The following is a 17656-nucleotide window of genomic DNA, read 5'->3' on the forward strand; positions in this document are numbered from 1 at the left end:
TTGTGTCTCAGGAGATGTGCCTCAGATCACCTCATTATAGTATCTCGTGTTGAACTGAGTAGTGTTCATGTGGGCAAACTTGTGAGTAGGTCCAGCCGCTTGGGGTTTCAGTATCCGGTGTCAGGTTTTTTAAGCAGAAGAATTACCTGTTCTTACACATTTTATTCCCTCACATCCTCCATTCCTGTCCTGAAGAAGGATTTCTGAAAGTGTAACAAATGTTTGGGATTTTCAGACGAAGAAACATCGAAACAGGGGAAGATAATTTTACTTCCTTGAATCCCTTTAAGGATTAAAATCTCTCCCTGCTTTTTCAGAGCAAGGAGAGAGAGAAAGCTTAACTCACAAAGATACAGGTTTATATGATCTTGCAGCCATTAGAGAGCATGTACAGTTAGGATCTGAATGTTTTACCTTAAAGATGTTAGCAAATCCATGGTCCTAGTAACGTGAAATGCTCCTTGCACAGCAACCTCTTGGGAACCTTATTGTTCTCTGACTCCCTTTGAAATGTGATGGCTGAGAGTTCTGTGTTTTCTGTTTAACTTTCTTGTCTTTTTTTTTTAATACTGGAGAACAAATCTGAGGTAAATTACAATACTGTCCTTGCTGCATGTGCTTCCTGGGTTGCAGTTTTAAGTCATGGATGCATTAGGTTTCCTGACGAGATGGTGCTGGGGGCTGGGATCAGGACATGCTCAGCTGTGCTAGATGTTGTCACACCTGCAGAGTCCATAATAATTACAGAAGTGAGTCTTGAGAAGGGGCTTGCAGGTTTGAAACTAAAGCTTTGGTCCTTAACAAGCAATGAAGAAGGGCTGAAAGCCTCTTGGTGAAACATGGGTGTATAAGTAGCCCAATGGCAGCAGCAATAGGAGTGCAGGACATGGGCAAGGGGGCCTGAGCAGAGGTTAGAAGAAGATGCTCTTCTTCCTTTTCATGCTTTTAGCAAAATGATGATGTTCAGTTACCAAGAATGTGACTGCCTAAGAAAATCCAGCAACTAAAAGAGCAAAGGAGCATTCTCTATTTTTCCACCTTCATTTTGTTGCTTTTCTCTGCATTCATCCTTCAGTTGCTCATAGACTAAGTGACTGCAAGAAACCAAGCAAACAAGCCCTAGCAGATCTAGTATTTTGCTTGCTTGCTTGCTTGCTGCTTAACCAGGCAAAAAAAAAAACCAAACCAAACAAAAACCAGCACAAAACAGAGAAATGTGATAACTCAGGAGAGGAAGAGAAAAAGATTTCATGTAAAAGAGCTTACTTTTGGATTGACACAGAAATTGATTGTTTTAATAACTGGGTAAGTAAAGGATGGTTAAAGGCAAATTATGTATTTTTTGGTACATATAACTTCTTCAACTCATATCTTGCAGGAGGAGTGTTAGGACCTGAGTCTACTAGATAGCTCAGGATTCACAGTGCAGCTCTTCATCTCAAATTTGGAAAGCTATATTGATTGTCTTGCTCTAGTGCATTGTGACAACATAGTAGCAGTCATTTTGTTAGCCACATAGCCCCTAGACTTTTCTAAAATGGTCTAAGTGGTCAACAGTTTATTAATGTTCCCATAATGGTGCCATTGCACTGCTTGTTTCTGTGCTGATTTCCTAAGTAGGGCACAGCAACTTTTGTTGTGGCAGCTCTTGTGACAAAGGCTGAGTGAAGTGTGTCACACCATGTGAGTTAATTTGGTCTAACAGCAGTTCAGACAAATAAGAAAAGGCACTGGTGTATGTGAAAAAGAATCTTGAGCTATGTTCCTTTAATGTTGTTATGTTATGACAGTGTGGTAGTGTTTTAAAATGGGGGGAAATTAAAATTCATGAACTTAAGATTTGCTTGACAAACCCAGCATGAGAATTGTAGCTGTTGGCTATTGTGCTTGCTTTAACAATATTAAGGAAACTTGTAGCATACCAGCTATTAGCAAATTATTTACTCAAGATATCTCAAGAGGGATGGACATGATAGCTTTTGTCTTACCTGCTTCCTAATGTCCAGCAAGACCTTTGTTCTCTGATTTAAATTTTTCCTGAATAGTTCACCATAACATCAAATAATTATTGCTGAACAGTAGGTAATGGCCCAATATATAAATATTGTAGCAAAATTATGACCCTTAAGGAAGTAGTCTTTTCAAGAATAATTAACCATTTTTGATGGAGCTCTAGCTGGTGGAAATGCAGCTCCTCAGCGTGATATTTATTTAAGTATATCTTTGGAGCAATTTAAGCCAGACATTTATTCTTTTCTAATGAATACTAGAGGTTCTTCACCACTGAACAAACAGATTTTCACAGGTCTGTCTGTTGTATTCCTGAGCAGTGTTTCTCTTGAAAGGGTTTCCTACCAGCTGTGGACTTACAATTTAGTATGTTATGCTGAAGGTCTATCTAATGCCTTGGTTAACAGGCTGTTAATTACATTAATGGTGCTTAGGAAAAGATTATATTGAAATGTAGTTAATATTCCTTTACAGTACAAAAATGTTGTCTTAATACAGAGATATGGAGAAATCACCATGGTGTCTCTTAGTGCATGAGAAGATAAATGCTTGCAATTGAAACCTTACAAAAAGACAAAACAAGATTTCAAGATACTTCATTTTACTGGAGACATGGTACAGGTCTTGCTTCAGCCCGTCCATCCTCTGGTACTGTTATGTTTCATTCCCATTGTCACTGAAAGGCTTTCAGACCACAATGGCATCCACAGTGTAAAAACTGTTGAAGTGTAGAAGTAATAAGAATGAAGATGCCCAAGGTAGACTCATGTCATGATATGTTCCACTACAAGGCATAACATAAGCAGATATTTCTATGATGACTAATGTGCTATTAAAGTAATGTATTTGTAAAACTAGATTGAATGTAACAAATTACAGAGGGATTAATAAGAGAGATGATATTATTATGGAGGAGAAAATCAGTAGCTATTTTTGTTTATGAAAACCATGCAACTGACCTAGGCAAAAAGCTTGCTCAGTAGCAGTATTTTTTGACCTTTATTTTAATCTGGCACGAAACTTTCTTTAGAAATCAAGGTAATGTGTACTAATGCACCGTAATTGCATCTATAGAAGGAGTGCATAAAGCAAGTTTTTCAAACAACATAAACATTGTTTTGTCTCCTAAGTTGTCCTTACAGCATCAATGGCCTCACACCCAGACCCATAACTTCTATATCTGAAGCAGAGAGAAAGACTAAAATACACAATTGAAGGTGGAAATACAGGAGTAAATATTAGGGTAAAATTCTATTATTTTGTACATATCTAGACATTTGGAGAAAGTATACTGTTAACACAGTTACACTGGTGTATCCAGACTAGAATTTGTCCTTTCTGCTAAATTAGATCACTTAATTCACAATGGAGTTATATATTATACTAAATTGTGTCTTGCTTTTACCCCTGTGCCTATTTGCAAGCCCCTGTTCAATAGTACTTTGGGTATTTGGTACGTGCTAGCAATTCCAGAGACCTTTCAATGCAGTGAAACACCCAGGTGAAGATGTCAATGAGAAAAGAGAAGATGGTTCCACAAGAAAAAAAGATACAATGTGCAGTGGAGGCTTATATATGCAATGCACATCCTTGTGAAGGGTTGTAAGCCAGAGGATTTTAATTGAGATTTATTACTCTTTTGATTTATTCAAACTGGGCACTATACACTCTCTGTCAATTAGAACAATGTAGTGTTGTACAAAACATACTTTAGAATGTTTTGTACAAAGAATTTCCTTTAATAGTTTCAGGAGTTTCAAGGAGAAAATAGCAAACTGGTTTCCTTGTCTTGGATCCCTCATATCCTCCTCTACACCCTCATATTGCAAACAACATATCAGTATTCATTAGAGTCAGTAAGTTAATGGGTATTATACCCAGCATGCTATAAACTACAGAATCACAGGATGGCTGAAGTTGGCAGGGTCCTATTTGAGCTATCATCTAGTTCAAACCCTGTGCTCAAAACAGGATCAGCTACAGAGGGTTTCTCAGAGCCATGTCCAGACATCTTTTGAATATCTCCAAGTGGAGAGACTCCAAAACCTCCCTGGGCAACCTATTCTGATATTTGGGCTACCTGTTCTGATGTGTGACCAATCTGACAATAAAAAGCTCCTTCTTATGTCTAGATAGAATATTCTATATTCCCATGTGTGCCTATTTCCTCTGGTCCAGTCACTGGGAAACGCTAAGAGCCTGGGTCTGTCTTCTTTACACTCTCCCATTAGGTATTTATATGCATTGATAAGATGCCCATGAGCCTTCTCCAGGATGAACAGTCCTAGCTCTCAGCCTCATCTTGTATAAGATTGTGTTAATCACCTTCGTGTCCCTTTGCTAAATGCACTCCAGTGCACCCATGTCTGTCTTGTACTGGGGAGCCCAGCACTGGACACAATACCCAGGTGTGCCTCACCAGTGCTGAGCAGAGGGGAAGGATCTTTGACCTGCTGGCAATGCTCTGCCTGATGCAGCACAGGGGGCTGCTGGCCTGCTTTGCCCTGTTGTTGTTTAACAATAAAAGGGTCAGAACAGTAGCTGAGCTTCATCAACATGTTAAAGGACCAATGAGAAAGCCAAAGCAGCATTACTGGTAACCTTGCATATGCCATAAAGAAGCCTGGGATTAAAATATGTGGAAATATAGAAAGAATGTGATACACTGCTGAAGCTTCTAATGAGAAAAATAGATCAATGATAGCATACTATGGCCAGTTTCTGTCTTATTTAGTATTTGTATGGTTTTTTGTTTGTTTGTTTATTTTTTTAAAAAAAGCATTCCAATAGCACAGCATGTGTTGCTCAGTTTTCAGTATTAGACCTTGTCTTTCAGGTACCGTTGAAGAAATGCAAAAGAACCAGTGATATATTCCTAGGACTGCTTCTGGTATATTTGGAAGCAAAGATGGAGCTGCTCCTAGTCATTTTTCGAGGGCCAAAACTGCAGTTGACAACACTTGGAAATGCATTAACTGCAGCCATTATAATCAAGATTGTGGACACAGAAGTGAGGAAGACATAATTTTCTTGTTTGGATTTGCCACTAGCTTTGTTATTAGAAAACTTGGACAGCTAAACGCACTGCAACCATGCACTAGACATCTCACATTTTGTTGACATGCTGGCAAAACCCAAAAGCCTGTCTAGCATCTCAGGCAAGATAAGATTAGTTACGAAAAGCAATCTGCTGAGAATCCAGCATATCCCTGCTTACGCATTCTATTACAATGCAAAAGACTGTAAGAGCTGAATTGATTTGTATATCCCACCAAAAGGGTACATGCCAGTGAGGATATACGGAAGGAAATTGAAGTTATGAACTGGTACAGCAGCAGTTGGACTGATTGCTCATGCTAGAGGGATATTTGGTCAGTGAAAATCTATCATTTAAAAACCGAAATATAATTATTCAACTCAAATATTATTTGAATTTTTCTATACAGATGTGAAAACTGAAGGTTCTGTTGTAAAGGGAGAGCTAGTACCTGCCAAAGTATGTGTGCTTCTGGATATCTATCTGGAACAATATATTAAATAATAGTTATATTGAACAAAAATATCTTGGATCTAGTAAAACAAAAGAAAAAGAAAATTAACAGAAGTAGAGGACAGACTGGGGGCTCATTTATTTGGTTGGGTTTTGCTCCTGAAAGATTTAATGGCAAAGAAAGGAACTACAATCAGGATCTTTTTTTGTCCTTAGTGTCTTCCTGTGCTCTGAAAATGTTTCCAGAATGTAGACAGTTTGTTTTATGGTGCCTCTTCTTTTTCTGCCTCAAAACCAGTAAGAGTATTTCCACTGTGCATTTTCAGAACTTAATGAAGTTTTAAGTATTCTTCCCATGTGAAAGCATCATCTGAAGAAAGGAATTATCAAGCTGCAACAAAAAAGATTTTGTTTGCTTGATAAAATAAAAAGGCAATATTAGCCCTTTCAGTAATATACTTAAGTGTTTAATTTATAAGCAACATATTTGATCTGATCATAACAAACCAGAATAAATACTGTGAATATGTCAAAGAAAATGATAGTATTATTACTTCACACAAATACCAAGGGGTGATAATATGAAAATATTTATTTTTACAACATGTTGCAAACATGACAGCTTGATAGTATTCTGGATTACCATGACTGACATTTTGTTTGAAAAATAATAAATGGTATGGTCTCCTGGAGCAATTACACAAATGCTTATTGGGTATGTGCCCTGAGATATTCATAGAGAATAGCTCTCAGAATCCTGAGGCCAGGATTCCTCCAAGGCTGGTGTCAAGGGTTGACAAAAACCCCCCATTTCCCACCTAGCAAGTAAGAACTTAAGCCTGAGAAGTTAGAAAAGAAAAAATTTTAGAAGGGACATCATATTTATTGAAAATGTTGAGAATTATTGTGCTTGAAGGAAAACATGGGAAGCCACAATGCCTTTTTATGTCTAAATAAAGCTAATCCATTATGTTACACAGAATGCACAGAAATGTATTAAACACTTTAGGATTCCCTGGGATAAAGAGCTATACTGCATAACTCATCAGTTAAATATTTATTTGTGAGGGCAACTAAGGACAATATTTTTATGTGCAGAAAAGATAACACTGTAAATGCAAACAAATAATGATAAAATCCTTATAGGATGGTAAAGCTGCAAGAATAACACTGTTTCACAAGAAATCTTGGAAATGTTGAACGCCTCATGGTTTGAGTAATGAAAGGAATTCAACAGAGATAATTTTTAACATAATACACAGTGCTTTGTACATTACCAAATGTGGATGGATGAATGTCTACACACAGCAACTATAGTACATTGCACGAGCCTCAGAGCTCTAAGCTGATTGTAGCTGAGGACAAAACCAAGAGAAATTAAGCCACTGTGTAGCATTCCTAAAGTTCAGAATAGCTTGCTATTGTGGGAGTAAGGGATATAACAGTCTTTATTTCCAAGACTTGTGGAAATTAGTTGAGTAATTTTTCTTTTTAGTCGCATAATGCTTTTCCGTCTAAATAATACAGTTTTATTTATAAATAAATGGTCTCTTTTAGAATAGTCTCACTTATGAACAAAACCTAATAATTAAAACCGCCTATATGTGTTTGTGAAGTTGCAGTTTGATGTTTAATAGCTGAAAATATCATGTTGCAATAGAGTGATAATGATGGCTTAGACTGTCTATAAACACATTTGTCAGAAGTGCAGTACAACATGGGTGATTCCTGTGCTGAAATTCTTGTTATGCACTTCTCTGTTATCAAAGAGAAAGTATGGGACGTATAAGCAAAAAACTCAGCTGATACCAGAGCAATTTCCTATATCACCACTACCATGTTATGTGCCTAACCATTTGGCCATAGACTACGTGATAATTCCTTTGCTGGAGGATCACATGAGTTCCTTTGCATGAAACGCTTCCATTTCATAACACATTTTTTCCTCCATGAATGTTCTCTGCTACTAAAAGGTGTCAAGGTCCCTCTGTGTGTATGGTTTAAAGTATCTGAATGAACAATGAACATAGTTCAGTTGAGCCTCAAAGGCAAATGACCAGCAACACTGCTGGGTAGTGCAGTGTCATACTCAGTCTCATTCCTGTAGCTCAGAGAAACATGTCCATGAAGAAAGTTGAAAACATGCATACAGAGAAAATCATGCATTTTACTAGCACTCAAAAGAATCTCAAACATCTGTTCCTCACACCTGCTACAGATCACAAGGCTGAAAAGAAGGTGCTTTGGCCCAAGAGGATGAAGATCAGGACAAGAAGCAATGGACACAAACAAACACAGGAAACACTTTTTCACTGTTAGGGTGAGCAAGCACCAGTACATGTTGCTCAGGGAGGTTGTGGAGTCTCCATTCTTAGAGGTATTAAAAAGCTGTCTGGACTTGGCCCTGGGCAACCTGCACTAGGTGGACCTGCTTGAGCAGGGGGTTGGGCCAAATGACCTCCAGAGGTCCTTTCCATCATCAACCATTCTGTGTACGTGAAGATATCCTAGAAGTCACGTACATTGATGAATGAGTTTTGTTCCCTTAATATACACATCATTCTGCTCTCAGTACAAAGAGCAGTGTTACAGTCAAAGGCTGTGATGTGGCCAGAATTTTTTGGCAACACACATTTCTGTTCTGATTCCAAGACCAAAAGATGGACTTAAAGATATCTTATTTGTAAGAAAATCTTAATCTTTCCGATCAGTTCATACACCCATAAAGTCCAGGTTTTCTTATCTTCTGAGACAGAGGAACAGATCTCTTTACTAAACTTTCTTACTGATATTATTCCTATACACTCTTATAGGCAAACTTGAGAGTACTTGTATTTCAAAAAGCATAGATCAGACATGTGATACATTGAACTCACTGTGTAGGTGATGCAAAATCTTTGTGTGTAGGTACACTAACCACAGGAAAACAAAAAGCAGAAAGTCCACAGTTTGCTGCTGAGTATTTAGTCTTCTGAACATATTAGCATTGACAGATTTGGACAGACTTATTAATCGCATAGTCCAGATTTCCATTTCTCTTCTGAGTAGCTGCTGAATGTGTGTACCTGAAAGTAACTAATTTGTACAGACTACTGTGATAATTACTTACCTGAGAGGCTGCAGAAATAGCTGATCAGTTACATAAGCCACTGAACTGTCTAGACATACTCTTTCCTATCTTATTTGCAGATACAAATATGTAGATGTTTCTCTAAAAATGTGGGCTTAATATTAAAACTTCTTAATTTGTAAAACTAAACTGTATAGAAAGAGGGTGGAAAAGGAAAACCAAAAAGATTTAAAATGAGTCCAGGTAGATTTGCATAATGTGGGAATGTCACTACATTTTAATATTTATTATAACATTTCTGATACTTAATAAAACCAGGTTACTGCTGGATTCTAGTAAAGGTCACCATAGTGCATTTTCATTTTATAGCTACAGCATTTTCACATTTATTAAGATTATTTTAAACTGAATGGATTAAAGGAACGAATGACATAGTGTGGAGGTAAATATCAAGGAAGAAGAATTATTATTTAAGTTAAAAGATGGTATTGGCACAAGATCAAATGATTATAAATTGGCCATGAATAAATTTAGAGGGGAAATTGGAAGACGGCTCCTTATCCATCCAAGAAGTATGTTTCTGGAACTGTCTGACAAAGGGGGAAGGGATTTAATTTAAACTATTTTAAAAGTAATGTGATATGCTTGGGAGAGGGATCACATAATTGAGTAGGAGATATCACTGAGTGAGATTTGTCATAGGATCCTGGGCACGAGTTTGCAATGACTCTTTTCAGATACATCATGTGTCAGTATTCCCAAAAAGGTCTCTTAAAAAAGCTATTGCCAGAAATTTATGCAATCTTATCCATGTTGCTGAATTTCTATTCAGCACTGGTTAAAAATCAGCTATCAGTTTCCTATCTTGATCTGTAATTTGGCTTCTAGGGTCTGCATTTACTGTCCTCTGAAGCCTTGGAGGTGGACAAGTAGACATACGGGTGAAATTGTACCTTTAGTGGCATTAAATCCTGGAATGTCTGCTTGATGTGCCCTGATCACACAGTGTAAAACCAGTTGCCAGGTAGGAGCTCAGGAAGACATTCTTTCCTAAATTTAAATTAGCAGCAGTCTTGCAGTGTAGGTATGTGACTTTTAGGATGCTGTGAGGATACACTTTTATTTAGCAACTAAAGCGTAGGGACCTACAGTATTAGCAAGATTCTTCCTGCTTTTACCTACAGCATGGTTCAGGCTTGGCTTTCTGATGGGGTATTGGGAAGACGATTGTGTTTTCCCTTAGCATCCATGGCACAGATGTTTTCAGAGCCCTTTTAAAGCATGCAGTTGTTGCATGTTTTCCTCAAACTTAAGAAACTGGACTCTCTATGTTAGTTAATTTTTCCCATTCTTTGTTCTTAAATAGGATAATAATCTTGCCTATTTAAAATAAAATGTTTGAATTCCTTTTTTTTTAAAGTTACTGTTAAAAAAACCCAAGTATTATGCATTCCTCAATTTTATAATTCTGTAAGCATTTTCTTATGGATTTTCTGCTTCATGATCACCTTCATCTTTCTTCACATTGGATCTCCCTGCCTCACTATAATATTATATAGGTGAGGGATGACACATGAAATGAGAGCTTTGCCTTTGATTCTGAGGCACAAGGAGAGAGAAGATACAGTGTAATCAGTATTTCTCAATGGCAAGCCTTCACTCCTAAGAAGCCTTGAACAAGTGTCCCATGGAGGCCAGCTTAATCATGAAGTTTATTGATGGAGATGGAAAGAGAAAATTGCATAGTATTTGTCTATGACGTCTGCCTCTAGCAATGCTTTGAGCTCTAAACCAAAAAATGAACAAACAAAAAAAATCTCCTACATAAAGTAAGATCTCACAGCTGGACTATGGAACTAGGTTTCTTGTGATTTGCATCAGCAGAGGTGATATGGATCTGAAAGAGCTAGAGAAATATTTGTTGCAACTCAAATATATTTGAGATACCCAACACATTTAAAAGAAAATACTAGTAGGTATTTGTCAAGAGAAAAAAAAAAACAAACTTCTGTGAAATACTGCAGATAGTGTGAAATACATTCACTGTCTGTTCATCACACCTAACCAACATCATTGCCAATACCATAACTTCCAGATCTCATCTCTGTGTGTTGTGTGGTGAGTGAGAGTGGTGATACCACTATGAGAAATTACGATTCACGATATTCCCGATGTTTTTCATAATGTTCATCCATGAAATACCATGAAGTTGTGAATGCAACAGGAAATAATTCTGACCTCTTGTTCTTCAGGTTTGTCAAAAGACTCTAAAATGACAGGCAAAGACTACCAACTGAAGTATAATCTTGACTAACAGACTTTTCACTATGATGATAAGGATGAAAACTGTAAAAAGGACTCCTTTTCCCTCCACTAGATTTTCCCAGATCTGATCTTCTCCACTGTTCTGATCTAAAACTTTCTTCTTCAGAGTGGGGGAAAACAACTTCTCCTGTTCCCTGTTGCAAAAATGAACTTTGCAATGTAAAGGCTGTCTAAATCCACATTACAGCTGTCACTAGAAATTTTAGCATATTACAGCAAATAAACCAGTCTGTTGCTGAAAAATAAATGAGAATTAGAACTGGTCATAAATGTTTTGCCCTGCCCTGCTTGCCTGTGAGAGACGTAATCAATTTCAGTAAAATAGGTTTTGATCACAATTTCCGTCAAAAACTTCACCTTCCAACAACAACATTCGAGCAATTGCCAAAGCTATATAATTTCTTGATTAGGAGAAAACCTAGTTTGCACAGAGGATCAAGGTATGTAGTCCTTTCGATATGTTCTCAAGGACACAAACTATATTGTGAAGGGACATAAGGGAAAAAGGGAAAAAGGCCTAAGGGCTCCAATACAGTAGAAAGAGTTTCAGCTGGTGGAAATGTGAATTAATTATGCAGGAGAAAATAAACTGGAAAACATATATTAAGTGGAATGGAAAGAGCAGTAAAGCTAAAAGAGACCTTGGGGAAGAGAGAGGACAGCAAATTAGACATGAATTTGTAATCTGTTATTGGAGAAAAACAAGGCAATAAAATTTGAGCTATTTATACAAAAGAAGTGGATCATAAAAATACTCCAAGTAAATGAAGAAAACGTTTTGTCATCTAACTTTCCCTATAGTGGGTTTGTAGCCCCATTTTGTAACTGGAATTGCAAATACAGAGTGCAAAATGGTGAAGGGCTAGGTCTGGATCTAGCGCTTGAGTAGTATCCATCTTGCCTAACTTTACATGTCTAAAAGTTAATTGACAAATCAAAATATGCTCCCTGTCTGAAGAGCAGACATATCACACTGTGGATCTGTCTGTTTCTACAAGCATGGAGTGATTCAAGGGTGACCAATTTAGGCAACTGAATTTTTACATAGCTCAAGTTTAGAGAGGTAAATCATGCCTTTTTTTTTACTAGAAGACCTGAGATAACTGAGAAGATGAGAATGACTTGAAAGGTCTAGAGGGTGTGGAAAGAATAAGATGTTTTGAAGAAGTACTGAGAAAAGGCTGAAGAACTCTTAGCAGTTAATAAATGTAAGAAAACGAAAGCTTTGAGGAATGTGAAAAAATACTTGAGGTGGTATAGATGAATACAACTGGGAAAATAAAAGCATATTAAGGGGAGTTTAGTATTTTGCAGCTTGTACGCAGAACTCTCAGTCCAGTTCAGATGAAGAAAAGGAATAAGCTGCAGAGAGAAAGTTTGAACCTTCAGTAAAATAATTCTTTTTCTATAATTCCTCACAGTTTGTGGCTTAGTATTGCAGCACTGTCAAAGCATTTGCGTCAGTGTAACTGCAAAAAGGAAGGGTATCCAAGTTGTTCCAACTCAGACAACCAGTTAATAGGTGCCTTCCTTAAACTGATTCAATAGCTGAGAATATGGCAGCTGTGTGTCATGGCCAAATTTAGATAGAACATAGAATCATAGAATCATAGAATAGTTAGGGTTGGAAAGGACCTTAAGATCATCTAGTTCCAACCCCCCTGCAATGGACAGGGACACCTCGTACTAAACCATGTTGTCCAAGACTCCATCCAACCTGGCCTTGAACATCGCCAGGGATAGAGCATTCACAACTTCCTTGGGCAAGCCATTCCAGTGCCTCTCCACCCCCACTGTAAAGAACTTCTTCCTTATATCTAATCTAAACTACCCCTATTTAAGTTTGAACCCATTACCCCTTGTCAAACCACTACAGTCCCTAAGGAAGAGTCCCTCCCCAGCACCCTTATAGGCCCCCTTCAGATACTGGAAGGCTGCTATGAGGTCTCCATGCAGCCTTCTCTTCCCCAGGCTGAACAGCCCCAACTTTCTCAGCCTGTCTTCAAATGGGAGGTGCTCCAGCCCTCTTATCATCCTTGTGGCCCTCCTCTGGACTTGCTCCAACAGCTCCATGTCCTTTTTATGTTGAGGACACCAGAACTGTACACAGTACTCCAAGTGAGGTCTCACAAGAGCAGAGTAGAGGGGCAGGATCACCTCCTTTGACCTGCTGGTCACGTTTCTTTTGATGCAGCCCAGGATACGGCTGGCTTTCTGGGCTGCGAGCGCACACTGCTGGCTCATGTTAAGCTTCTCATCAACCAACACCCCCAAGTCCTTCTCCACAGGGCTGCTCTGAATCTCTTCTCTGCCCAGCCTGTAGCAGTGCCTGGGATTGCCCCGACCCAGGTGTAGGATCTTGCACTTGTCTTGGTTAAACTTCATAAGATTGGCATTGGCCCACCTCACAAGCATGTCAAGGTCCCTCTGGATGGCATCCCTTCCTTCCAGTGTATCAGCCGAACCACGCAGCTTGGTGCCATCGGCAAACTTGCTGAGGACGCACTCAATTCCACTGTCCATGCCACCGACAAAGATGTTGAACAAGACAGGTCCCAACACCAATCCCTGAGGGAGACAACTCGTTACAGGTTTCCAACTGGACACTGAGCCATTGACCACAACTTTGTGTGCGGCCATCCAGCCAGTTGCTGCTCCAGCTGAGCAGTAACTCTTTCCACACAACACCAAGTTTCTCAGAAAAGCACTGCATTTTTTGGTGAATATTTTCTACGGCAAAATTGTGTATTTTCTGTTCTTTTACCTTATATTTGTAGCAAGTGAAAAGAAAATATTCTAGCCTCCAGCATTTCTGCTTATGTTTTACTAAGGAAATATGATAATCTTTACTAACTGACTTTTTGTAGAAAAATCTTTTTTTTCCTTTTTTTTGGTATAAATTTTACTTTATTTGTGACAAAATTGGATATCTATTCACCATAAGTTTGGACAAGATGAGAGGTTTTGTGGGGTTTTTTTTTGGTTGAAGTGTACATTTCCTGATGTAAATAGGTTTGTTACTATTGGATTCAGTTAACTAGCACAGTTTTAAACATTTTATTGTTTTGTTTACTTGAAGATCAGTTTTGTCAATTTTAAACATGTTAACTTACACTTATTTATGATGATGGAGATCAAATTAAGGCTGATACAATGAAGCTCTGAATATGTCACTCCCTTGCCTTTCCATAACTCTGTGAAGTTCAGCCGTCCTGTCTTGTAATATGCAGCCTTTTATATTGGATGAACAAAGCTGAGTTTGACATAAAGTGTATCCTGCAGTCAGACTTGCAAAGCTCTTAAAATTATTCACCCAGGCTCAAAATCTAATTATCTTTCAGCTTTCTTCCTTTTACCATGAGAATGGTCAATAAAAAGGGGGGAAAGCCAACTCACAAATGACATTTTAGATGTTAATGGAAGGAGAGAGAAAGAAGAAAGAATTTTCCAAAACTGAATACAACTCTTGTCTCCAAAAGCCACAGGTAAGCTTAGGGACCACCAAGTTTAAATACACGATACGATTCATACTATACTGTTTAGTATGCACTCAGTGCATAGAGGGAAGAGGATGAGAGAAAAGTAAATGGACTCAGTACAAAATAAGTGGGTAACATAAGGCTTTTGAGACTAAGACAACATTTCACTGCCTCTTACTGTTTTCTTTCTTTTTATTTTAGGTTGAAGTGATTTATCCCTTATATTTTCAAGTTTCTATATTTATTGGTGAAGCAGCTGGTGCTATTTGTTCTGGGTGATTTAATTTATTTATTACCATGTATTCTAAAGACACACAACTCTATCTTCCAATGGTGTTACCACACACCCTTTAAATTGAAACAGTTGATCAGGGTTTTTTTTCTTGTTACATTGTCTCCTTGTTTCTTTGAAAGAATAGTTAGACTTCAGTGCATTTTTCTTAAACAAGGAATTTAATCAACGTGAAGGATAGACTTGAATAATGCTGTATATAGATTAACTATACATGAATAACAGGATGCTGGGGAAAGCTTCATGTAGATTTTGTTCTTTGGTTAAGAAGTTCAAAAAAGCTGCAAATACAGTTGCAAAGTGATATGTGTTTTGCTGGCAAGTTCCAAAAAATGATACATTTCATTTAAATGTATTTGCCTTAACCAGTCTTCTAAGTCTTAGTTTTCAATAACACTGTCTTTTTGTTCATGGTTTGTTGTGAAATGCAAACAAGAACATTGGAGTCTTGTAAAAATACATTTTTTACATGGCTAGTATAAATATGCCTGTTATTCTAACAGTATTATTTTAAAAATTAAAATATTAGTAAACATAACTTATCCTTGTACCCATTCTGGTGTGATTATACTGAAGTCAGACATCTGTTGATTGAGGGAAAATAGTTTGTTAATTGTGGTAGGGGGAAGAGTTTACTCTATAAAACAATTCAGGAAAGAAGCAAACAACAGATCCATAATTCTGTGTCTTTCTTTTTCTGCTCTGCTGCAGGAAATGAATGGAGAGCTGTAAGAAAGTTGTTATTGTTTGCAGACTCGAACTTTGATGACCTTTGAGAAATAAATCAGCTGTCGTTCCTCATGCGAAATTCCAAAAAGCAGGAGCATTGCTGCAGCTGTCGCATACTTGCATTGCTGATGCCATTGTTTATCTGTTTGCTAACACCTAAATGATCCACCAGAGGATACCGTCTACATTCACTACAGGGCAGATGAGAGAGCTGTCAGCTAAAAAGGAAATCACGCTAAGATCTAAAGAAATAAAGGTGGATGAGCATCCAGTTGTATACTCATGCACTTTTGATTCATGTGGGGGATTTTTCATGTCAAAGCCCAGGCATTTTTCCATATTTTCTTCTGGTTTAGTGACTTTTTTTCCTACTCAAAATTTTTTAAATACATAATGATTAGGAGTAGATTTATGCTTTAGAAAACTCACTATCATAATAATCTCTCTATCCTATATCCCTATATTCAGGGAGTGGACATGATAGGAAGTCTACAGGTGCTTAATATACCACCTCTTCAGAAGTGCAGAAATTATTATTGTTCTTGTTTTAAGGAAAAACAAGTTGCAGTTGAACTTTGACTTCTTCTTTCAGTCTTGCCTTTTTATAGAAAAGTGTGGGGGCTTAAAATCAATTTATCATCCACATCCAGACCTGGACTTTCAAAGCAGCTCCGTTTGCTAAATGAGTCATCTGAAAATTTGACTCTAAGAGCCACACAAGGAGCAGGTGTGCACTTTAATCACTTCTGAGAAATCTGGCCTTTGTGTACATCCTGGAGAGCACCGCACATCTGACGCATCTTAAACCAATGCTATGAGAGTAAACATTGTCTTGCATAGTCATTATCTGGATTCAGAAGCTGTTTTTTACATTTTCTACAATTTATTTTGAACTACTTTATGGCTTGCGCATGTCAATAGATTGACTGATATCACTCCAGCTGTGTTACAGGTATTTTATGTTACTGAACAGAGGTCTTGAGTAAGTAGCAATTCTCTATTGAATGAACACAGGAAAATCTGAAGAAGCACTTAGTATGCTTTGAATGGTCATATTTCTAGGCAGAACAATACAGTAAATGATTCTCTCTGCTGTGACTGAGCATCAATCACCTTGAGGCACCACATATCACTAGAGCAAGTATTTAGTATTTCTTAGGGTACAAGAGAGGATGCCTGGCATTCAGTCCTGGCTCTGGGGTTGATAATTTGAACTCAAAATTGGCCTGGAGTGAGGGAAAAATAGCTAGTCAAGCAGAAGAGTTTTAGTTCTCTTCCAGATGTGGAATAAAGTTTTCTTTGTTGGTGTTTGTCAATCCTTAGAAAAAAGTACCCTGTAGAAATTCAAAGTGCAAACTGCCGTATCAAAAAAAGTAACAGAAGCACAAGTACTCATATATCTCTAATAGCCAATAACAGCTTTAATGGTCTACAGAAAAACTCCTGAAGACGTAGTCCTTGAAAGACATGCTCATGCTGTTCTTACATGCTGCTCTTTGAGGAGCAGCGGAGCAGAGAGCAAGATGAATGCAGCTGGCCAGTTGAGTACTTTTAACTAAGGAGAGTAGAGCACAAACTTCACCGAGGTCCCAGTCACCTTCGCTCTGCAAATCTCTACAGAAGCTAATCAAATGGAGAGTGCTATTCTCGGTTACTGAAAGGTTGTTTGTGCATCTTGGACACTGATAAGCCCTTACTCCACCGGCTGATCTGGTAGTAGTAGGGGTAGGAAATGGTGGGGGTATCTCAAGGGAAAAGGGCGTGAGAAGGCAGTGGCAGGAATTCTCTTCAACGAAAGCAGCAAATGAAGGGAGGATAGTACAGCAGAAACGCACGTGCTGCCTAGGAGAGCTGAGATGTGGGAAGGCAGCAACAGAAGCCTGGACAAGCAGTGAAAAGAGGGGAGTGAGAAAACAGCAGGCTTGGAGAAGTCTGGAACCAGTGCTCTAGGCCAAGGTGTAATTTGTTTTTGGGTAAATCCTTTTCAGTAATGAAAGCAGTGAGAGCTTAAAATAGGAACTCTTCCTGCCAGAAGAACAGCAGACTTCTGCTCTCTGGCTCCCACTGACTGGTGAAAGCAGCCCAGTTCTTGGTTAGAGGTTGCCCTTACCAGCAGCACTGTATCATTGTATTCTCAGCCTGCTCTTAAACATGCTGCTCTGAGTTAATGCCATTCGCTTTTTATTGCTGCACTGACTTTACATGAGTCCCTGGAGGAAAGAGAGTTTAGTAGTCCCTCATGAGATTTGTGTCTGATGGCC

Source organism: Strigops habroptila, chromosome 3, assembly GCF_004027225.2.
Source record: "Strigops habroptila isolate Jane chromosome 3, bStrHab1.2.pri, whole genome shotgun sequence".
NCBI lineage: Eukaryota > Metazoa > Chordata > Aves > Psittaciformes > Psittacidae > Strigops > Strigops habroptila.